General features: G+C 37.2%; 1 long non-coding RNA gene across 1 annotated transcript in view; it reads right to left on the bottom strand.

The window, feature by feature from the left end:
• The window catches only part of LOC145723841 (uncharacterized), a 40,187-nt gene that overhangs the window by 28,949 nt on the left and 4,095 nt on the right, over nucleotides 1–7,143 (bottom strand). Inside the window, exon 2 of the long non-coding RNA XR_014149168.1 lies at nucleotides 1,420–1,514. This is a non-coding gene — a long non-coding RNA (uncharacterized LOC145723841). The remainder of the gene's footprint in view (nucleotides 1–1,419; nucleotides 1,515–7,143) is intronic.

The following is a 7,143-nucleotide window of genomic DNA, read 5'->3' on the forward strand; positions in this document are numbered from 1 at the left end:
GACGAACCATGAGAGACGATGGACTCTGAAAAACAAACTGAGGGTTCTAGAGGGGAGGGGGGTGGGAGGATGGGTTGGCCTGGTGGTGGGTATTGAGGAGGGCACATTCTGCATGGAGCACTGGGTGTTGTGCATGAACAATGAATCATGGAACACTTCATCTAGAACTAATGATGTAATGTATGGGGATTAACATAAGAATAAAAAAAAAAATGCTATCCTCTATCTAGCTTATAAGAGTACCGTAACAGAAAAGGAGATCCTAGGTTTTTACAAAATAATATGCTATTTGCTTCAAAATAGCATTTTTAGAACATATAAGATTATACTGAGGAATTTATAAGAAATTTAGTCAAAACCTGTCTTCAAAGATGTATCACAGTATATTTTTATTCTTATTTTTGCTTTTTGAGGTAACTTATAAAGTGCACAAATCTGAAGTGTACTGTTCAATTAATTTTTACATATTAATGTAGTATGTAATTACCAGACCAAAATATAGACCACCTCTAGTACCCTAGAGTTCTCCTCATGCCCCATCTCTGTCTACACCTTGCCCAAGGCACTATTCTAATCTCCCAGCCCCTTGGATCAGTTGTACCTATTCTTGAATTTCATATAAATAGAATCATAGAGAATGTGTTCTTTGGTATCTATTTTTCCATTAAACATTATGTCTGTGAAAATCATCTGTATTGTTACATGCAGCTGCCAGCCATCAGTTCTTTTCCATTGATGATTAATATTCCATTGTATGGCCATATTGAATATTTTTTATCCATTCTAAAACTGATAGGCATTTGGATTGTTTCCAGCTGTGGACTATTAGGAATAAAGCTGCTATAAATATTCTCACACATATTTTTCTGTGATTTTGCTGGGTGTATCTCAGTGATATTTTAAGTGATATTTTTGCAACATAAGTATCCAAGAATAGCTAAATACATTCTGGTATTTTCATACAAGATAATATGCTGTAGTCATAAAAAGTTTTCTTTTGTATGAGTTTTAATGGCCATATGAAACATGGTTTCACTTGTGTCCCCAAACTATATAAAAACATCGAAACAGGCATATAGGCTATGTATTTGCATGTACATATGTATGTATATATTTGGTGTGTGTATGTGGTTGTATAAACAGGAAAGAACTATATCAGAAGGCAAATAGTGATCATCCTTAGGTGATAGAAATATATATAATCGATTTTCCTTTTTTATAATTTTCCACATTCTCAACAATGAAAATGTATTACTCTTAGTTACAAAAATGCTTAATAAAAAATTAAAAGTAACAAATCTTCTGCTCATTAGTAAAATCTTATATTATAAATCTTATATTACATTTTTGCAATGCTTTTTAAAAATTTATTATATTTACTTAACCTAAATGATATATAAAATCTTACCCCTATCATACCTGCTAACGAATCAGGATCGATATGGTCAGGCCAAGCCAACATTTTCCTACGTGGTTCTGCCTGGACTATCCCATGAATCCAGTTTCTCATTAATCTTATCCAGTTGTACAGTAATCAGGAAAAGTAGAGACACAAAGAGAGAAAGGAGCAAGGAGAAAGGCAATATCTTAGTACTTCATTGATATAATAGAAGCACCAAATCATACAAAGTGCCTAGAAAATTAATATTGTAATTTAGCATGTTGTAACTGTGCATTATGTTGCAGAAGTGAACTCTTTTATAATGACATATAGGTTTCCTATATTTTGAAAGATAACCTAATATTTCTTATTTATCATTCAATTTATAGTAAATATTTTTACTCAAAGGAAGGCTGCTGTTTAATACCACAGTATTGTGGTACAAGCAAGCAATCATTTTTATTGTGTTAAGTCATTGAGCTTTGGGGGGGAGTATTTGTTATAGCTGCTGATGTTACTTGCCCTGACTAATACATGTATAGGAAATTTTTCAATATTGATGTGCCTGATATCACCATCGCATATTGTTTACTCACACACACACACACACACACACACGGAAGTGTGAGAACAGTTTATCCTTCAGGCTTTGTGAGTAACCAAAACATCCCTTTAAAGTATTATTTGGTTTTCATATCCCCAACAAATAAAATCTTTATTCCAAAACACTACTTTCTGTTCATCACTTATGGATAAAACAACTACAATTTCAGAATTAAGTTAGACACCAGGTAAATAAAGGAAAATCCCGACCTTTGTAAAATAACAACCATCCCAAATTTGAGCTCCAAAAATGTGTAAACAAGCTCTTTCATGCTTATTCTTCCAAGGGGCTATTTCTCATCCAACTTTCATCATCCTGTTTAGAGTTTACCAAATGAGAATATTCAGATTTCAGTTTAGACACATCTGGCTCACAAATGAGGCACTACACCCCCAAACATTGTGAAATCCTTGCCATAAGCATTGGTGATGAGATCTTGTGTTTATTAGTAAAGATGTGAGAAGCACATCTTAAAGCTGTTTTGTGTGGAGACATCTCTGATGTGGCATCTTAAAGGTGTCAGTTTACTCTTTCTCTGCTGAGGAACTGCTGTCTTATTCCTTTCTAAATGCAAATTTACCAGTTTTAGCTTTCTTTCAGATATAACTCCACCAGAAGCTGTTGAAAAGATTTCCAAAACTCTTCAGTTGTTAAAAAAAAGAGAGGGCGTTTCTAGCCTGTTGGTTTTTTTCTTCATTTGACTGAGCTCTTTTTAACCTCTCTAGGTATATTTAGATTCTTCGCATTTGAAAAAAAAAAGTGACACAAAGTTAATGTATTTATTATTTTTAAATCACTGAAGTCAATTATAATTAATAACAAATGTACTTCTCTTTTGTTTTACACAACGTCTGGTTTGCTACCCCCCCAAAAAAAGTTTGAGGTGAGATGATTAAGAATGAATTGATAATGACTTCTTATTAGACCAAACAAAAAATAACTGATTTATATAGGAAAGTCACCCTCTAATATGATCACAGTTCACTGCCCTGTGGGGACTGAACAAGGTTGACAAACAATTTAGAACTAAATGGCATAGATTCCTGGGAAATCAGATAAACTTGTGTTTTCTCTCTTTCCACATTAAAAAATATAACCCACCAACATATCCTCAGTCAAGAATTCCTCTCACTTAACTTCACAAAAATGATTCAAGATTTTGCATCTTGAAAGAGATTCCAAAACAACTGGGCAAATGGGCTTCATGTCCCCTGTGATGTAATCCACTAAGAACACAACATCATCCAGGTAGTTTTCCTGCCTAAAGTGCATAATCTGAAATTAATCTTGGAGAACCCCAATCAGACAAGTATAAACTGAAGGTCATTTGGCCAAGTCAATTGGTCTAAGCTCTTTAAACGTGTTAATGACATGAAAGACCAAAAGAAAAGGGGGCGTGGGGGCTATTGAAGACAGATGTAAAGAGACATGACAATGGCAATGAAATGCAGTGAGCAATTCTCATCTGAATCCTGGATAGAAAAATAAAATAACTATAAATGATATTGTAGGGACAGTAAGAAAATGTCGAATAGGATTTTAAATTAGATAAGATGATTGTATCAATGGTTGATGTCCTGAACAAAATTATACTGTGATGATGTAGCAGAATCTCTTCATTCTTAGGAGATATATGCTAACATATTTGGGGCAAAGGGTTATATCGAACAGCTTTTTCTGTGTGACAAACCCCCTATATAACAGCAACTACTTATTTAGTTCATTATTCTATTTAGGCTGGGCTCAACTGCATGCTTCCTGTCATCTCTGTTGGGTCCCCTTACGTGTGTGTGTGATCAATGACAGGTCGGTGAGGTGGCTCTGCTCCTGGGGATAGGCTGGGTGTTGGCTGGGGTGACTAGGACCCTGTCTCTTTTCCTGCAGCAGGCTAATCCTGGCTTTTTCACATGGCAGTGGCAAAGCTCCAAGACAGACACAAAGAGAAAGGAAGCGCATGAGGCTTCTTGAGGCACAACCGGCAAACCAGGCACAACCTCTGGGTGTTGCCTTTTGTTAGTCAAAGCCAATCACAAGGCCAGCACAGTCAAGGGGAGATGCCTCCACATTGTGATGGGAGAAGCCACAAAGTCACGTTGTGAAGGGTCTGGGTACAGTGAGAGGAAAAACTGTGATCATTTGTGCAATCTACCACATGGATGTCTGGGTGTCATTCAATTATACATGTAACTTTTCTAGACATTTGAAATTTTTCAAAATAAAAAGTTGAGGAGAGGGATAGAAAATAGCATAAGAAGCCAGATCCCGAAGAAAACATACTGTAAAATTCAATTTGTATTAATGCTTTAAAGGCAATTCAAATGTACTGTGATCCAAGTCAGAATATTAGTAACATTTGGGTAACTGGCCTCTGGGGCGCTGGTAACAGACTGTTTCTTGATCTGGGTAGTAAAAATTCCACTGAGCTATACACATAGGATATGTACTCTCTTCTATGTGTATATCATACTTTCATTTTTAAAATTTTCCTTTGAAAAACAGAACATTGGTCTTAAAGCTGGGAAACCTAATACTTCCACCAAGTCCCTTTGCAATATTGAAAATGTCTACTTAATTCTCTGGACCTCAGTTTCCTTGTCTAGAAAAGGAAGCTGCATACGGAATTCTAAGCTCCCCTTCCAATATCCAGACTCTGAGATTCAACTCTGAGTGAACAGCTCTCTCACTTTCTGCCTAGAGATTGTCAGAAATTAAAAAAAAAAAAAAACTTATATCATATATATATAACCTTATATATGAAGCCCTTTTCTCTTCCAGCTATAACATGTCCCTGAAATTTTATTTTGCTTCCCAGAATTTGCACAGAAATAATTATAGCAAAGCAAAGGCAATAAAGGGGTCTTTTTAAAATACAGATGAGAGCTACACCAGCTCCCTAAAGTATGAAGTCCTGGACTTCAGGACTTCATACTTTAATATCACGCTAGAAATGTAGGAAAGGACCCTGCCTCATAAGGAAGAACCATCATAAACCTTTTCAAAAAGCCAATCCAATCTCCCCCACAGCTCTAGCTCATGCCTGAGAAGGACAACCCTCACTCAGGAATGCAGTTTCTGGGCCTCCTCCAAAGGTCATGCACTCAGTGGTCGCAGGTTCTTTGTACATTTAGGGGCTCTTAGGATGAAATGGAGAGTGCCACAAGCATCCCCTCTTCACACGTTTTGTGTGTGTGTGTTGGAGCGTCAGGAAGCAGAACGTCGCCAGAGGTCCAGGTGTCCCATAAGCCTAGCTGTTGCTTCAGGGGGGTGGAGCTCCTGGGAGTGCCTCTCAGCCTCTGGGGGTGGTGATTTTCTCACTTTTGAGCACTGTGACCCCTTCATACTTCAAAGGACTCTAATGGAACAACACTTTGGGCTTTTTGTTTGTTTGTGTTTCCCTGAGGGCTTAGAGTTCATCTCAGATCCTTTCAGCTATAATTTTCAACAGTTTTCTAAAAGTTGCATCCATTGAACAAATATTTATGGAGTATCTACTATGTAAATTTGGAAGTGAGGAACACAGAGAAGCTCTCTGTCCTCATGGACACAATATGGTGTCCTTCATCTAGGAGAGAGAAAGACCGGGGACTACTCAGCTTGCCCTGCTGTGGAAGTGATAGTTGAACTTCACAACAGCCCTAGAGCAGCCATTCTTAGCTCCAATTTACAGATGAGGGAAACGGAGACTCAGAGAAGTACAGTAACTCGCCCAAGAGGTGACACAGATGGTTAGTGGAATCCATCTGCCCCCACTTTGCTATGATTTCTTCATCTACGGCACCTGAAAGGAGGTGGTAAGGTGTGCCAATCTCTCAGAACAGGGACTAGCAAACTAAGTCATGTGGTCCAGCTGTCTGTACACAAAGTTTCATGAAAACACAGCCACACCCATTTGTTCATGGATTTTCTTTGGCTGCTCTCCTACTAGAACAGGGGGTTTGAGTAGTTGCGACAGAAACCATAAAGCCCACAGACAAAAAAGTCTGCTATCTGGCCCTCAAAAGGAAAGATTTGCCACCCCTCCCCCTTTATTAATGAAGGTAGTGAAAACTCCTGTAACAAACCCCCAAATTTTAGCGGTTTAACACATTTTTTTCAAGTTTATTTTTCAGCCACACAAAAGCCCAGCCAGTTAGGGCACAGTTAGGGGTGGGGTAAGGGCTCTGCTCCAGGGATCCAGGCTGATTATTATTCTAAGGTCACCCTGGGCAGACACATTCATCCAGTGGGCAAGGAAAAAGAGAAAGGATCATGCATAGGAGACTTTTATGGGCTAGACATGGAAGTGGCACACATAACTTCCACATTCTATTGGCCAGAATTCAGTCATGTGACTGAATCTAAATCCAGAGGATATTGGGAAATGTAGTCCACTGGTATGTCCAACAAGAAGAAGAAAAATTTGGGGTGAACACGTAATAGCCTCCACTGCAATCCCTAATCATTCTTACACCCAGAAACTCTCTGGTTTTTACTTCTCAAATCTGTTTTATACTCAAATACAGTAAGCATATGTTTAATTTTTTTAATTGAGCCTTTTCTGAGATACAAACTGAAAGAAACAATTTACAAGTGAAATGATATGATGTCATGGATTTGCTTCAAAATAATCTGAGAGAGAGAAAGTACATGAGAATATAAGATGAAATAAGATTGGCCATGAGTTTTCTTGAAGCGGGGTTATGGGTATGTGAAGATTCATTGTATTATTCTCTTTACTTTTGTATATACTTAAAATTTCCCATAATAAAAAAGTTTTAAGACTACTAAAACTACTCTTCACTGCCTTGCAACAGTTTTTAGTAAGAAAAAAAAAGTAACAATAATAAAATCCTGTCATAATAGACTACAAGATTCTCTTCAACAATATTTGCAAGGTGTTCTGACTTGTTAATTTCTCTTATTTTCTCCAAATATTCCAGTCAAATAAGCTTGTCTGCAAAAGAAACAGACCAAGAATACCAGATGAAATCTATGAGAGAATAGTACAATCAAAAGACATAAGAGTTCAGATGACATCGACAGATGAATGGATAAAGAAGATGTGGTATATATATACAATGGAATATTATGCAGCCATCAAAAGGAATGAGATCTTGTCATTTGCAACAACGTGGATGGAACTGGAGGGTATTATGTTGAGTGAAATAAGTCAAACAGA

This window comes from Leptonychotes weddellii, chromosome 10 (genome assembly GCF_054177405.1).
Source record: "Leptonychotes weddellii isolate Sample4059 chromosome 10, ASM5417740v2, whole genome shotgun sequence".
In the NCBI taxonomy this organism is placed as follows: Eukaryota; Metazoa; Chordata; class Mammalia; order Carnivora; family Phocidae; genus Leptonychotes; species Leptonychotes weddellii.